The following is an 18,717-nucleotide window of genomic DNA, read 5'->3' on the forward strand; positions in this document are numbered from 1 at the left end:
CAGGCTTAAAAGACCTTTTATTTAATCTTTTTTTCAAATACTGAAGTTGCATTTTTTTACCATACACTTGTACCCAGGTCATTACTACAAAGGGTCAGCCAACCAGCTCACTTACCCGGTTATCAAATTTCAAAATCAGTCAGTCAGTCAGTCAACTAATTAATGCAATAAAATAGGTATTGCCAAGAACTCTTGATAAACTAGTAACTTTAGTATAACACTTTAGTTATTGACACAGTCTTTTAAAACTAAATTATTAGCTTTTAAGTCTAAAACTGTAATACAAAATATGTCCTCTTCTGTGAAACCAAAAGCAGTTAGTAGTGTGTTAAATTGTTTCAAATGTGATGGGAGCTGTCCCACTGCTACATTCTGAGCTACTAATACTGAAGAGAATGCTATTAGAAATGTAAAAACTGAATGTATACTTCAAATCAAGTTGTTCCTACAGAGCACAATAAAACCGCAGCCAGGATAATTAAGTCAACAGTATTTCACTGTGTTTAACCAAGCTTGTATGGAGTGCTGTATTTTAGAAGGAAAGGCGATTCAAGCTTTGCTAGAATCTGTAAACATGTTTACTGTTGTTAGTCACCCCCAAGTGTGAAAGAATAATATTAGCAGAAACCAAAAAGTGGAGGTGATATGCTAACAGAAGAGAGTATTCCTTCTTATATGAAGAAATTCAAACATTTCCAGGAAAATGGTTACATCCTGTGGCTGTAACCCCTGATTTGACTTGTAATGTAATATTAGGATGATATTTTCCATATTTTAAAACCCTATAAAAATGTGGGAGAAGAGAGAGAGAGAATTTATAGGCACAGTATGACACTCTGTTAAATTTAGAATAAGAAGAGTAGCAGAATGGCATACTGAAGGAATAGAGGAGAACAATGCAGACACACACACACACACGTGTACGTTTGTGTAGGTATATAAAATCAAAACCAGGAGAAGGAAGTTAGCATAGAAAGTATAAAAGATAGAGAACCCAGAAATAGGATTCAGTACAAGACAGTATTCTACACAGACACAAGAAGCATTAGCACAGACACAGAGGCAAAACTTGAAGACGAAGTGCATCTAGAGAAGCACCCTCAGAACACCAAGAATACTAAAACTGAGCAAAGCAAGAGAATGCAGTTATGAGCCTATTTCTGCTAGAGTCAAGAAGAAAAAGTCATCTAAAGGCAGACCCTCAACATGGATCTGTAAACCAAGAAAGAAAGAAGCAAAACTGCTAATGAGCTTTGTTCCAAATTAACCTTTTTAGTGAAAAACAAAGATGCTCCAGTCAGTGTTTTCTGGTGAAGAAGCTATACGTTCTACCTCAAGGCAACGTACTGAAGAAAGTAACCATGAGTCAGTGGGCTTACAGACAAGTCACATAAACTTTAAAAAGGAGCAATTGGAAAATAATACTTTAAGAAGGGTAGGATGGGCTATAACCAAGACTGTCAATGAACCCAGGGAATAAGATATGCCTTTATTTTTTACCCTTATTTTGAGTTGTAAGATGATCTCTTACATATAGTGACAAAAGGATAAGGAAGACAGTCTACACTAGTTTTTAGTGCCCACAACCTTACAGGACATTAGTAATACTCCTAGCCCATAGTGGCTTACTAGGAGGTCAGCCGGGAATAAACAGGACATGTTTTGCTGGCTAGGTATAATGAAAGAGATAGAAAACTAAGTCAAATGCTTTTTAAAAGACAAGAGGTTAAAAATAAGTAAATAACCTTCACGGATTCTAATATGGCCGCCAGATAGGAAGCATGTACTTCTGCCTGCTCTCAAAATATATGTTAATCTAACCAAATCACTGGTGGCTACTATACTAAATCAAAGAAAAAAAAGCTAAAACAATATAAGATGCTTTGTAAATTTACCAACCTGCTCTCTATCTTCGGAAAATAAGCCAGTTTTAAACCAAAGGGTTCTCTGAAAGAACAGTGGCACAGTGGTGATCCCGGATACATGTGCTTGGGTCTGCCAGACTTGAATAAGCTGTTTAAAAGAATTAAAAAAGAGGAAAAACCAAATCAAAATGGAACAAATGGAATCACAAACCACTAAGACTAGACTTTCTCTCGTTAGTACTCCTGAAAAGGAGTCTTCTTCAAAAAGACAAAAAACAAACAAATCACATCCTGAAGCTGCCAAGCAGATACAAAAACCTAAGAATGAGCAACCATTAATGCTAGAAGACTTTAAAGAAGCTCTCCTTCCCCTACAAACAGAAATACAAGAATTCTCTACAAAACTAACATCATTTGGCAACAACTTGGATCATATGATGGCAAGAATGGAGCTAAACGAAGCTAAAACTCAGAACAATGAAATTAAAATACAAGAACTACAAAAAGCGGCTGCAGATAGAGACACTACTATCACAGAAATGAAACAAAAAATTATCGACTTAGAGGCAAGAGCTAGACGCAACAACATATTAATCAGAGGCATACCGTTGAAATACGATCATTCACAGCTTCCTGTAATTGCAAAGGAAATCATCAATATTGTGCTAGACAACAAAGAAATATCTAAAACAATCACAATCGAGAGAACACATAGAGCGCTAAGGAAATCTCAAACATCAGAAACACCCAGACAAATTTACGCTAGAATTTTAAATGCAGAACATGCACAATCTATAATACTCAATACCAAAAAGAAGAAAAGCATCTCCTGGAATGGCTATAGAATTACAATAGCACAGGACTTGCCTCTTCAAATTAAGCAGTCAAGACAAGCCCTATCCCCTTTTTGTAGCTACTTACTGAACAAAAACATCAAATTTCAAATGAAATACCCGGCGACTCTCTGCTTCCAATACAACAGCGTTAATTACTCAGTGAAAACTGCTCAAGAGGCTAAGTCAATGTTTAACAATGCATTCAAAGAGGTACCTACCAACACAGTTTAATTTCAAGTTATTTAGAGAATCTCGATTATTGATGGTTACTCTCCACATGTTTCTATTTTATTTGCTATACGAGTAAACCCACATACCAGGCCAAAGTGAAACTGTACTTACCGTCTTAAAATTCCATTTTCGGGCCTAGACTACATGCAAGCCTACAACCTTTGCCCTCTGACCATACAAATCACATCCAGGATATGATGGTGCCATAAGTGCGCAAGTAAATAGCTTCCGAAGTATTACATAACCTGACTGAACAGAATCAAATGCGGAAAAAAGGGAAAAAGGAAAGAAAACGACAGAATACAAAAACACATAGTCTGGCACTTACTAAAACTATTGGATCGCTTAACAATCTATACCTAAAAAACCCAAATACTATAAATCTAAACAACTCACTTTACATTTTAGATGGTTGAAATCACAGACTTCTATTTCACTTTGTCATAAACTCATCACTATCCAAGCAGAGAATTGTAAAATCATCCTACTTAAGTAAACATTCTCCTAAATTAAGCCGACGACTATACTCTCTGCCATAATTATTCTGGAAGGAAAAAATAAACTCAACAAACTCTTTATGCTTCCGGACGACGTATCACAACCAACATATCTCTCATTCTCTCTATATAAATGGTGAGACGCTATCACAATAGCGATCCAGTTTATAAATAAAAATGAAGGACTCTGCAAGACATCGCGTACCTGACGTGGTCCGACTCTTCTAGCCCAGACTCTGTGTCGCTATTGCAAACTTTGTTGCAAGGGTTATAAGATAAAGCTGCCTGGTTCTCAGCTAAGAGCAAAAGACTGTACCATGTCAGCTGCGGTCCACATAGTAAAAACCTACTTGTGTGATGGACGATGAAGCGTCCTGATGCGCATGACAAAGCCAAAGGGGTGGGGCTCTCACACAGCTGGTGCTGAGCAAACAGAAATATGTACGCATAGTTTTGCAAGCTCGAATACTACAGTCTATTCACTCTTCAGAGCTGGAAACTTACTTAAGCTGGCAGATATAGCTTATGAATTCTGAGTGCCCTATTCCAAAGTTTGTTATTATACCAATGACTTTATAGAGTAGATATCCTCACTCAAACAATGTACATGTCATACAAAGGATGATTCATCCAAAGTGTACGTCTCGCGTACACACATTAGACTAATCTAACCCGTCATTAGAGAGTCATTTTAGTCGTGAGTAATTTAAACATAATAGTTTGTGCTAGTAGTATTTGACTACAGTGTTCCTATATCTGGATTGGCTGCCAATTCTAAGAATGAAATACTGTAACCCCACCAACTGGGTGGTTCAGATTCCCTGTTTCGTACAGAGCTATTTAAAGCTGGCTAGCAATTCAGAATGTAGAAATTAGGCACACTAAATGCTAAGAGCTACTGAAGCAGCCCACTACCCAGAATAAATAACATATTTACACTAGAATGTCTAATGAAAGCATGAGAATTTATGGGAGATATCCCATTGAAATTATATCATTGTAACTAAATTACCGCCTGATCTACACACGAATACCATGCCAACAGGGAAGGAAACGGGGCAGAAAATAAACTAGCACCCTGTTTTTTTTCTCCTTCCTTTATGTGAAGGGTTTATCCAGCGAAAAACTGAGCATTATCTTATGATCTCCCATATACATAGGAGGCACAAACAGGTCCACATCACATTAAATATAGCCCTAAAGTTGATAGACAGGGGGATCTCAAACTGTACATAAACTCCTTTCCAATTTTTGATACACAAAAGGATGGTATGAATAGTGGTACCTAACAAAGAGTATCACAGATTTAATACATACAAGACACCAGGAAAGTCTACCAACACTGTCTGCTTTTCATTGTTAATCAGGATAAGCGGATGAGACCTAGGGCCTGCATGCTAAGTACTTTGGGATTCACTATTCATTTTCGCCCCGCAGCCAAGATCTGGTTAACTGGATAATCCTAAGTGGACAAACTACTGCTTTGACTTTGGACATGTCATAAAAGAGAACATTGTTGGACCGTGTGATAAGGGGAATCTACCCCACAACTTGTCTATTACCTGTCTAGTGAGAAAAGAGGAGGATAGGAGGCATTTGTCAATAAAAAAGGATGAACAATTCTTAAACTTTGGCTGGATTGCTCAAAAATGTCTGGAAAGAGATCTAAACAGGTATTCTCTGATGAAGTATTAACAAGAGCTACCTGTGACTCAGCTAATTAGTACCTCATGGCACTCTAGCAAAGATATTAGAGTTCAAGAGAGGCTTAAAAAGCGTATAACATCTCGCTTATTCTTGACTGTAAATGTCTCAGCCTAATAGTAAGCGACATCTAAATGTTAACAAAACCGTTGTTAGTTTTAATGCTACCAATCTCAATTTAGTTGCATGCTCATTATGACTGAAGCATTTTCTCTGCATAATATTCTAGAAGGGAAACAGCATGTGTCTTATTTACACTAACAAAGGTCTTAATTTAACAATTAACTGTTTTCAGAGAATATATATACAAGGCAGACAAAGACTTTACTAACACAAGAAGACAAAATACTTTATACTAACAATACAATTAGTATCTGGAGTGTTTTGATAATGACTAACATAACTTTTGGCTGGAAGCTATATGGACAGACAGACTACATATGACCTATTGAGTTCTTTCATATCTAAACTGTCCAAAACAACATACAATATCTTAGTTCATGAAAGCATAAATACTAACAAGTATTTCTGATGCATATAAACTAAAAACACTTAAAGCACAATCAACTACTTGAAATTAATTGACCATTAGGGTGGTCTAAGCAACATCCTTTGCGTAGAACCAAAATCTTCTTCAATGAATCAAAATCATTATAAAATAAATCAGTATTTCACTAACTACTACAGGCAAGAAGTTAGTACCGTGCCAATATCTGATGGATATTAGAACAACAGCAGAAATTTGTATTATAGTTGAGATTGTACATATGTTTCTAACACCTCTTACAGAAAATAGGAGATTGTGGACATGCGCGGGTGGGGGTCTGCAAGGGGTGAGTTGTCACTCATTAATTATAATACTGCTATTAACACCTTATTACATTTCCAGTACTACATACATAAACAAAAGTAGCATTCGTATAGAAACCCTAAATCACACTTCAATTACCATAATTACCATACCTGCATTCAAATTCAACCGACAGTGAAGATAAAATTACATTACTGGAATCATGGAATGTTAAAGGTCTCCAAAACAATAGAAAAAAAAAGCTAATTTTACATCTCATCTATAAATCAGAGGCAGAAATAACACTTATTCAGGAAACCCATATGACTGCAGCTCAATGGGAGAAGGAAACAAAAAAGAACTGGGTAAAATCAATCATAGCTGCTGGTAACGATACTGCTTCTAAAGGAGTAGCAATAATAGTTAAAAACTCTTTCAATGGCACTATAAAAACAACTGATTGTGATCCTAATGGCAGGTGGTGTTACTTGGTCTGTTCCCTTCCATTTTTCAATAAAAGCATTTTAATACTGAATGTGTATGGTCCCTGTATGTACCAAACTGCTTATATATCTATGACATATACTCAATCTTAGAAAAATTCCCCAATCATCTATATTTAATAGGCGGGGATTGGAATATGACTATCAGGCCTGAACTAGATAGAACGAACAAAGAAAGTAAACAACCTGTTGACTTAATGAATCTCATAAATGAACTAATAGATGATTTTAATATATTTGATCCCTTTGAACTGTTCAGACATGACCCTGGAATCAGTAAATTCACATTTTTTTCACCACCCCACAAATCATGGTCTAGAATAGATTTTTTCTTAATTTCAACAAATTTCAAAAAATATGAAATAAAATACCATACAGAAACCAGAACCCTGTCTGATCATGCAAAAATCAACCTAAAAATAAATGTGACTAAAATAAGTGCAAAAGAACAATATACAATAAATTGGACCCTAAACCAGAACTTATTAAAAAACGAGGAACTCTGTCAGGAAATAAGGGAACTTCTTAGCCAAACTAACAGTAATTTAGAAAGAACAAACATTCCCCTTGACATACAGTGGGCAGCGACCAAGGCAACACTTAGAGGAATATTAATACAAAAAGCATCAATACTCAAAAAACAAGCCAAGTCCCAAATTGACAACCTAGAACTTAAATTAAAAAATCTAGAAATACAAATGCAACATAACCATACCTTGGAACTCGAGAAGCAGATCATCTCTGTACAAAAACAACTACAAGAAGCACAAATGAATCAGCTCTCTCTCATTGAACTTAGACCTTTACACAGATATGCTGAATGGGCCCAAACTCCCTCTAAAATACTAGCCAGAATAATTAACATAACCCCCCCTCCAGAATAAAGCAAATTAAACACAATAATGAATCATTTAGCTCGGATCAGGAAATCATAAAACTTTTCGAAGAAATATATAGAGAGATTTATGGCCCACACCTGTTTGGAGATGAAATAGCATCCAATACTTTTCTAGAAGATTTGCATTTCCCACAAATAAATGACACTCAAATACAATCTCTTAAAACACCAATAACTACTGAAGAAATACTTCTAGCTATCAACAAAATGAAATTAAAAAAATCCCCAGGACCTGATGGCTATACATCAGAATTTTATAAAGCCTTTGTGGAACATTTAGCCCCAATTTTACTCAAAGTATACAATTATATAATAAAATTTGGGGTTACAGATCTATACATAAATAATTCTAAAACGATTTTCATCTTAAACCTAATACATCTGGTTTCTACCCTAGTGACCATCGCCCAATTACATTAATTGACCTTGACATAAAAATATTAGCAACAATATTGGCTCACAGATTGAGCAAAGTACTCCTCTCTATCATATCTCCTGAACAGTTAGGTTTTATGAATAACAGACAAGTCTGGGATAATACGTTAACAATAGATGCAATAACAAATATGACAGTAAAAGACTCTTCCCCTAAGTATACACTTTCTGTTGATGCACAAAAGGCTTTCTACCGAGTCAATCTAAATTTCTTGTTCAAAATATTAAAACGTTTTGCTCTTCCTGACGAATTTATTGCTATGATTAGAGTATTATATAAAAATGCCACCACCACATTACACAAACAAAAAGAACTCACACCCTATACATATAATCAACGGCAGTAGGCAAGGATGCCCGCTATCCCCATACCTGTTTAACCTTTACTTAGAAGTTCTCCTTCTAAAGTTAAGTCAAAAAACATTTAACCACCCTATCTGCATATCAAATGTCCAAATAAAATATACGGCATTTGCTGATGATCTCAACATTTATTTTCAATATCCCTCCACTGATCTAGTCAAAATTCTAAACTCTATTGATAAATTTTCTGCAATCTCAAATTACGCTATGAACCCGAGTAAGTCAAAAATATTCCAGTTAAATCCTCTTAGTCATAAGGAAATCTTCTTTCCAGATTCAACGATTAAAATAGAATATTCACTCAAATATCTAGAAGTCACATTTACCCACCCGCATAAAGAAATCACAAAAGAAAACCTCTATATGACTTGGTCAAAAATCATAAAGGATTTGGACAGATGGAAAAGTTTAAACCTCTCTCTTCTCTCCAAGGCATCAATCATAAAAATTAATATACTTCCTAAAATATTGTATCACTTTCAAGCTGTTAGCCATTGCGTCCCAAACAAATTCTTCTCCAGAATGAAAATAATACTGGGCAAATTTATGTGGCACCCGAACAGCATTAGAATTAGTTACAATAAACTAATACTACCTAAAGAAAAAGGCGGCTTAAGCCTTCCTGATTTTCAGACATATTATCATATTATCAATGCTAACCACATTATATGGATAAAAATCTATTACCAGAATCTAAGCATATCTAATATAAACCCCAAAGCTATTCCTTTCCTTAACAACAATACCCTAAGAAATTTCAAAATACATCCCATAATAATTAATAAGGTAATATGCTTTCAAAAACTTGGCACATCCTTAAACATAAGGAACTCCTTAATTATGGCACAACCAATACACATGAATCCCGAAATCAAATTAAACAACAATATGATAAACCTAGAGAAATATCCAAATATTAAACACTGTACAATATGGGATTTCTATCAAATAAAAGATCAACCTAGAAGCTACATTGCTGATCACTTGGCATCAAATAAAGCATACCGCTTAATCATTAAACAAATATTATATTTAATATCCCTGAAAACATCGGAAATAAATGCAACTCCACAAGAATTCCAGCTTTACCAGCAATGCATAACCTATTTACTGCAAAAAAACAAAATGCTATCAAAAACTTATAGACTAATCACTCGTACTAAATACCAAAATGAAATTCCATACTCCAATTATTGGATAACCAAAAGTGAGAAATTAACAATCGAACAAAAATTAGCGGCGATTGACTTGACAAAAAATTAATTTATACTCAAATCATGATTAATAACAACGCCTACTTTACACCACTCTTTCTAACTAAAATAGATCCTAATACCTCACCATTTTGCCCCACATGTACTAACACAATAGCTGATACTCTCCATATCTTCTGGTCTTGCAAAAATGTCCATAAACTTTGGTGCTCTCTAAGAGTGAAATTAGAGAAGTCAGGCTATATGAAATCTACCCTCTCATGGGAAATGGCAGTATTAAATATTCTCCCAAATTCATATACACTAGAATCCAAGCATATCATAGTAACAGTAAGTGCTCTACTTAAATCCTACATAGCTCACAATTGGCTCGACAGATCAAAAATTTCCTAGGCAGAATTCAAAACTATAGCCATTCAATACGTTTTGGCTAACAAATTAAAAACTGTGAGCCAAAAGAAACTAACCTACTTCAAAAAATACTGGGAAAAGCTTATAGGAATATTATCCTAAATCTGCACTCAAATCAGAACATATTACTTTATTATCCTACCCCAGTAACAAAAACAAGCCTTTCCCCCGACACAATCTGGAGACTATGTAGATCATATATTGCGAACGCTATGATAAATGCATTAGGTATACCATTATCCACTAATACCTATATATTCAATTTTACACTTTATCACAGTATCCTTAAAGAGTGAGTGAGTATATAATGTAAATATTATAAATAGTTCTTTTGATAGATATAGGTGTATAATTATAATCTTTTCCTTAGGAAAAATAACAATGGTCAATGAAAAAAAATTGTACAAATATCTAGATGTTTAAACTTTTAATGAGATTCCTATTAAGTTGTGTGTCACGTATTTTGTTTGTCATTTATTAATACTCACTATATTAATTATGCACCAGCAAGGACAAACTCATAGGTATATCATGAGATATAGTATTGTGTTATTTGATCCTATGTAATTCCGTTATTTTATTTCTACTATGTATTATTGTTTATAACATACAAAAAAAAAAAAAAAAAACTTGGAAAAAAGAAATAAAAATTTAATTAAAAAAAAAAAAAAAAAAGTAAAGTAAATATCTTGTGCGTGTTTTAGACTATTTTAACAAGTCTATATTTTTTTGTATTTAATAACATTAGTTTTTAAAATGAAGAAAGATTTTTAATCTAAACATGGTTGCTTATTAAATAATTTATAGATTTTTGTAGTTTATTGGTTAGAATGTTGTATATAAGGACTTGATGGTTTGATGTTTTTTATTCTGACAAAGTCTTACAATGAAAGTGCTGAATAATGGAACTCTGTGCTAATTCCTGACTCATCTTTCCAATACTTTCAGTAGTGGTTGGTTTATTTTCTGCCTATTATCCCGCGGTGGTGGTGCTGCGGTAGCGTTGTCACCTCACAGTAAGACGCTGTCTGGTTCAATTCTCAGCTAGAGCGTCTTCTGCATGGAGACATGCGTGAATGGGCGTGCCTTCATTGAAGGTTGTGCATCAGGCCTGGCAAGCCGGTATGTAAAAATCAACTGCCAATCATCAGCGGACAAGAGTTCTGCTGTGGCGACCCCTAACTGGGAAAAGCCGAAAGACATCCAGCCTGAAACATGATCTGTCAAACCAACATCCAGCCTAAAACATGATCTGTCAAACCCTACTAGAGAGATTATTCAATACCAGCCTCCAAAAAAAAAAATCTTTTTGCCAGGCAAATGGAAGCTAAAAACCCCTGTATAAAAGTGGGGCACCAGTAGACCCAGGTAATTTTAGACCTATGTGTCTGACCAGCCTGGTTTGTAAGCGTATGGAAAGGATCATTATGGAATTAATAAATAAAGACATAGATGACCTACAAACTCTTGAACCTGCCAGTTCGGTTTTGTCAAAGGCAGCCCATGTCTACTTAACCTTGTTGACATCTTTGGAAAGGTTACTGAAGCAATGGTTGAGAGAAAATCGGTACTCATCACATATCTAGACCTTGCAAAGCAGTTCTATGTCACCCCACAATCATACATAGTTGATCAATTCATCAATGAATGTAAATTCCTATGTAACTCACTGGATAGCAAATTGGCTCACTAACAGAACCCAAGAAATTAGGGTGAGTGTCTCTAACCCCTTCAAAAGACCTATCACTAACACTGTACCCCTAGGGTTCAGTCCTTGAAACACTCTTCTTAACATTTACTTCTTGGATGTCAAAGCTAATGTTAAGAATTTATGGCTGACCAAGTCTGCAAGTAACTGTGAACGTGGTGCCATCATAAACTCTCCAGAAGACACCAAGATCCATAAAGAGGGCCTTTCCTAAACAAATAGCCAGTGTCAAAACCATGGCCTAAAACTAAATGCATAATAGTATCCTTCAACAAGCATGGAATCCATTGTAACACATTAAAAACACACCCTCAAAAACTGATCCAGTAGTTAGGGACCAGGAAACCTATGTAGATAATGAACTGTCCTTCATTCATCATGTACCCAGTATTGTAAGAAAGTCCTTCTACACTGGATAATTTATCAGTAATGGTATGGTTTCCAGGTCTAGGACCATGATCATTATACAGTGTTTGGCACTTATTAGGCCAGTCATTGAGAAAAATGCTCTGTTTGGTATAAACTTATCCAAACACCTGACACAACATCAATGATCACAATGCTTTCTCACCAAGAAAATCAATGGCCTAAATCTTTAAAACTACAATGACCTTTTGGAAGTCTTGTCCATCTGAGGGACGAGCTCTACCTTGTATACATAGTCTCAAACCAGCCTCCCCAGCCTCTAAGACCTACTGCACATCTAGGAGTCTAATGGTGCCATAACTCAAGAAATCTTAATCTCTTTGGCAACGCATGTTGAACGGACAGATGTGTATCACTGAGGATAACACTTCTCTGGAAACATCTTCCTCTCCATATAAAACAGTGTATTTTGAATGAATGAATGGGAAACTGCACATTCAGCTCTGATTTAGTACCTTTGTCCCTTATGGATAGGGTAGCATACAAATGGCTGGGCTCTGGGTTATTCCTACTGAAAATATATGGGCTCTGAGTTATTCACACATATAATACAATGACTATAAACTTTTTGGGAATGAATGGCTAGGCCATCAAAAGATCCTCACAAATCAATAGCCTAGTAAGTACCTAAGAATGCTATAATGGAAATGCCCTACTTACGAACTTAACCCTGAGACAAGTTTTAATACTAGTGCCCTCCACAGCAAATGAATTTATGGTCAAGTGGCAGGAGCCATATGACGTAATAAATTTTTTAATTTAATATTTGTTTACTGGGAAAGTCCAACTTAGAATGAGTCATTTTACAGTGGAGGCCCTAAATCATTACAGAAAAGAAAAAGATTGAGCAAATATAGCACATTAACATACTAAACACATGGAAAGAAGCAAAAAGTTCTGTTTACCATGCAAGCTACAATTCGTATAGAAAGGACCAAACAATCACTATGTGAAATATTGCTATCGGAATCCTTGTTAAAATTAGAAAGCCAGGAAGTGAGTAAATGTTTATTAAGAAATAAAGAGTGTTCAAAGAAATTCTTAGGAGAACTAAACACAGCATAATACAGGGACAACACTTCAAATGAAGGTTAGATTCAGACCTTATAGAGCAACATAGTTACAGAAACAATTAGAGAAATTCAAAAAATGCTAAGAAATAGATGTGATGGAAGCACGAGAGTGAATGCAGAAGCCCAGCAGTGTTGGTTGTTAAATCTGATGGAATATCAGATTCTCAGAGTTTAGGAAAAGTACAGTTGTGTACTCTTACCATACATGTAGATGTTTGAGTGGATTCACTGTTGCAGTCATTACATTTGGGTAATCCTGCTGGCAGGTTGCCCTCAGTCGGCCTGAATTCCAAAGTCCTGGGTCCTGCTTCGGCTGCTGTCGCCCCTTCCCTGACGTCAGGTCGTCAGAGGTATAAAAGAAGCAGCAGACTCCATTTTCTTTAGTTTTTCTTGCCCCAGATGTCAGGTGCCCCCTAAAAGGGTTGCCAAAATTTATATATATATATATATATATATATATATATATATATATATATATATATAGCAGTAGCAGCTGGCTCAAAAGGAGGCAGGGTGAGTTTTTCCAAGACATAGTTGAGGTCCCATGCAGGCATTGGTGATCTCCTTGGAGGCCTTAAATTTTTGGCCCCTCTGAGGTACTGCTTTAATAAGGGATGAGAAAAGATTGGTGGCTCTGCATTGTAATGAGCTGAAATGGCAGAGGCATGAATTTTAACAGATGAAAAAGATAGGCCTTTGTCCAGCATCTCAGTTAATTTTTTGCAAAATCTGAAGAATATTTGGCACAGCTGTATCAGTTCCTTGTGCTTGGTTCCAAGCACAGAATCTCTTCCATTTTCCAGCATAAGATTTTCTAGTACTAGGCCTTCTGGCTTCCAAAATGACATCCATCACAGCTTTACTGAGAGGTGTGTTTTATATGACTACATTATCCATCATGCTGCCAGGTTTAAAGTCCTGAGTTGGCTGTGCAGGATCTGATTGTTTTGCTGGGACAGTAGATGAGGTATTTGAGGTAAGGTCCAAGCTGGGCATTGAGACAAGTTCCTTAGTATTGGATACCAGTACTGGTGGGGCCAGTCTAAGGCAATCAGTATCATCTTTGGCTTCTCCTGTCTGACCTTTAGGAGTACCTTGGGGAGGAGAGGCAGAGGGGGAAAGGCATATACTGATAGTTTTTTCCCACTGAAAGATAGGGTGTCCACTTTCCATGCTTGTCTGTGATAAATCCTTGTGCAGAATCTTTTTAGTTGGTAGTTGTGAGGGGAGGCAAACAGATCTATGTCCGGGCATCCCTATTTCCTTGTTATCATGCTGAAGACTTGTGGATCCAGCTGCCACTCGTGGGGATCCATGAAGTTTCTGCTTAGTTCGTCTGCCAGAGTATTTTTCCTTCCTGGCAGGAATTGTGCCTGCAGATGTACTTGGTAAGTCAATGCTGTGTCCCACAAAGTCATGGCTAGTCTTCAAAGGGAGTAAGAATGTGTGCCCCCGCCTGCTTGTTTATATACCACATGACCATGGTGTTGTCTGTCTTTATCAGTAGTTGTCAGGGATGAAGTAGGTCCTTGAAGGCTGTCAGGGCATTTTGAACAGCTAGCATCTCTTTTTGATTGATATGTAGATGCATTTGGTTTGAGGTCCAAGTGATCCTGAATGCATCTTCCTGCCATGTGGGCCCCCAGGCATAATCTGAAGCATCCGTTGTTAGTGTCTGCCTGGCTGGGGGTAATGTGAATGGCTGTCCCTTGTTTTGGTGACAAGCCTTTGCCCACCATTGAAACTCCTGTTGCAGGCAGGGAATGAGAGTAATCATAGTTTCCAGGCTGTGGCAATGTTGAGTCCAAACACTTTTTTGGTACCATTGATGTTTCCTCATATGCAGTCTTGCATATGGAATTAGAACACCATCAAAAGGAACAACAACCAGTGAAAATAACACTTTATTTTCTCTATAGTGCCTCAGCTCACCAAAAGCCTTCAAGGAGTAACAATTCACATACATCCATACTATATATACCATTACCAACTTGTTATTCAATTAAACAATCAATTAAATATAAATCTAATTATCTACTTAAAAAACAGTGTATTAAATCAAACTTTTCCAACAACACTCAGTATTTATCCCTTTAGGGGTCAATGTTTCATATTTTAAAATAAAGATCATCTCTTTCCTTAAAAGTTCATTTCATATTCTACCCTCACTAGCTTCATTTATAAAAATCTCCTCTAAAATAGCTACCCTCAAACTATCACACTGTGAAATATGAAACTCCGGAAAATGTTGAGCTATGGGACTTTCCTTCTTATTTATTTTTATGTCCCTCAAATGTTCCATAATTCTAACCTTAAACATTTTTTTAGTTTGACCCACATAAAACTTATTACAACCACATTGAATGACATAAATAACTTGCTCTGTTCTACAACTAAAATAACCATTGGGTTTAAAACTAATTCCATTAATATAAGGAAAGAAATTTTTTACATAAGGACAAATTTTTCATTTCCCACATGGTCTTGTTCCTTTAACCACAATTTGTTTGTATATTTTTTCTCTGGGCCTCATAAATTTAGTGTGCACTATCATATCCTTGACGTTTCTCCCTCTTTTATAGGCAAACTTCAATTTCTTTTTTTATTAACTCATCCAACTCACTAAAACTCTGTAAAAACTTCCAAAAACGTAAGACACATCTCTTAATGCTTTTACTATATATATTAAATGTAGAGACCATAAAAATTTCTTTCAGCTCTTTCTTATTACTCATATCTACTACCTTATTTTGTTTTTTCCAATATTTTGGTCCCTTATTATATCTTTGAGTATAAATAAAATATTTGATAAAATATTTATTAATTAACTATCATATTGTCTTCTTATAAACACATCTGTTGTGTTCTTTATCTCATTTAAAAAATCTCTTTCATCATTACAGATACGAGATAGTCTTAAAAATTCACTATACGGTAAAGCTTCCAGGGTGTGCTTGGGATGACAACTTGTGCCCATCAAAAATTGATTCAAGCAATCAAACTTCCTATGTATACTAGTAACTATAGGTTTACCTATAATACCCTGTAAATTAATATCCAAAAAAGAAACATTCCTACCACATTGTATACCATCAAACTTAATACCAAACCTATTTGTTTGTATATCTTGTACAAATTTCTCACTTTCAGATTTGCCTCCCTTACACAAAAAAAAATCAAATCATCAATAAATCTAAAATAATATATAACAATTTTTAACAAACAAATGAGTATAAATATACTCTAATTCCACCAATCCCATAAAGATATTTGCATACATGGGTGCAAACGCTGCACCCATGGCTGTTCCTTGGATTTGGTGGAAAATTCTATCATCAAAATAAAAATAATTATTCTCTAAACAGAATTTCACTAAATCTGTGATATAATGTGTTAATATAGCAATAACCCACGCCTGGGTGTGGGTAATGCTGGATTTACCCACGGTTGGCGTAGTTTGGTCCAGTGAAGCCCGAGGGACCAAACAAAGCCAACCGTGGTAATCATTACCCACACCAGGCGTGCTATTATATAATGACATTATTTAAGAAAAGAAATAATTACTTTTCTTAAATAATGGCGTTGTATAATGCCTCTTTACTGCCCTTCCGCAGCTGTCTGGTATTCTGCGGCAGTTCTGATGTACTGCGCATGCCTCGCAGTACATCAGAGCTGTGGGCAAAAGCACTGTTTCACTATGTTAAATGGGTTTAACATAGCGAGACAGCTTTAAAATAAGCAGCGGAGATCTCCGTTGCTTATTGTAAAGCTGTCTCGCTATGTTAAACCCATTTAACATAGCAATAAAGCAACGGAGATCTTGCGATCTCCGTTGATTTTAACTGTCTTGCTATGTTAAATGGGTTTAACATAGCGAGACAGCTTTAAAATAAGCAACGGATATCTCCGTTGCTTATTTTAAAGCTGTCTCGTTATGTTAAACCCATTTAATATAGCGAGACAGTTTAAAGCAACGGAGATCGCAAGATCTCCGTTGCTTTTTACACACTGTGTCGCTATGTTAAAGGAGTTTAACATAGAGAGACAGCTTTAAAAAAAGCAACGGAGATCTCCGTTGCTTTTTTTAAATCTGTGTCACTATGTTAAACTCTTTTAACATAGCGAGACAGTGTTTTATACTAACGGAAAAAGTCCGGGCGACCGGACCTTTTTCCGTTAGTATATTGAGGGATTTACAACGGGCACGCTGGTTGGGCTGGCCAATCAGCGTGCACGTTTTAGGGGAGGAATTGTATAATGGTGAATCTCCCATCTGCTTATACAAAGCCTCTATTCCAAAAGAATTTCTAATATTGGTGTAGAGACTTTTAACATCTAAAGTCAGCCAGTACATATCTTTACACCAAATCACATTTTTGATTCTATTCAAAAAATCAAAGGAATCTTGTATGTATGATGGAAGTTTCTGTGCTCCTTTTAATAGCACATGATGTAATATCACCCCTAAATTATGCAAAAAATAATTACTGGCCGAAATAATCGGTCTGCCCGGAGGGTTAATTATATCTTTATGAATTTTCGGCAAACAATAAAAGTGAGTCAGAGTACATTCTTGAATATTCAATTTATTTTCAACATCTATATCTGACCAGTAACCTAGTCTTAAACCTCTACGTATTAGGTTCAAATAATTTTCCTTGGCTCCTGTTATAGCCTCAATGGGAGCTTCACGATATGTAGACTCATCCCCTAATAAGTCCATACACATTTTATAGTACTGAGTATAATGCATGACTACAATTTTATTGCCTTTATCAGAAGGCTTTACTATTAAATCACTTTGTTTAGAGAAATTCATTAATTCCATCCATTCTTTTTTTTTGATAAATTAAAATTCACATTTCTTTTATTCAAACCTTCTATTAATGCATCAATTTCAAAACCAACCATTGTCTGAAAATTTTTATATAAATGGTGGCATGAATTTAGTATTTGTATTAATTATCGACGTATCTATAGTGCAATACGCATTCAATTCACTGACACGAGATAAATATGATTCATTCAAAGAATCATTACTAACTTCTAACACCTGCATCTCCAAACTAGAATTATTATTTAATAAACCCATAGACCCTGCACTTCCATCAACAATGCAGTTAAAATAGTGCCACAGGTGTAATTTGCGAACAAACCTAAAAAGCTCTATTTTACATTCATATTTTTTTGGCAAAACTGTAGGTACAAATTTAAGTCCATGATTCAAAACAGTATAAACTTCATCACTAATATAGCAACCAGATAGATTGATAACTGAATTCGCAGAGTAACAAGAACAAAAATTAGTACCATTTAGTCCTTTTGTTTTCGCGCCATTGACGGGGTGGTCCTCCTCTCTGTGATTCTTGTTCCGTATAACTTCTTTTCTGTTGTTGTTGCCTCCCATATGTTCTTTGAGGGCAAAAATGTTCAGTAAAAAAACAGTCATCTACTGGTGAGGGCAACGGTGGAAAATCAGTACCTAAATCATTGTCATTCTGTGCTCTATATATGTCTTTCCTTTTATCATGAGTCTTAGTCGTGCTGTCAGTTCTTCCTTTCTGATAAACGCTATCATTAGGATAACCCCTTCTTGAGCGTGACTGTTGATTGGATCCACCAAAAAAGGCTGTACCATTCTCAAAGTCCCGAAGATCTCTTTGTATTTTGCGCATTTTTTGTTCCAACACTTTATTCTCCTGTATTGTAATTTTATCTTGAATCTCATTCAAACAAGATTCAAATTTAACCCTGTCCAAAGTT

General features: G+C 35.7%; 1 long non-coding RNA gene across 1 annotated transcript in view; it reads right to left on the minus strand.

The window, feature by feature from the left end:
* LOC122808404 overlaps positions 1-18,717 on the minus strand; it is a 583,390-nt gene that overhangs the window by 22,214 nt on the left and 542,459 nt on the right. The window contains exon 5 of the long non-coding RNA XR_006365797.1: positions 1,900-2,013. This is a non-coding gene — a long non-coding RNA (uncharacterized LOC122808404). The remainder of the gene's footprint in view (positions 1-1,899; positions 2,014-18,717) is intronic.

This window comes from Protopterus annectens, chromosome 1.part0 (assembly GCF_019279795.1).
Source record: "Protopterus annectens isolate FY-2018-M chromosome 1.part0, PAN1.0, whole genome shotgun sequence".
Classification (NCBI taxonomy): Eukaryota; Metazoa; Chordata; order Ceratodontiformes; family Protopteridae; genus Protopterus; species Protopterus annectens.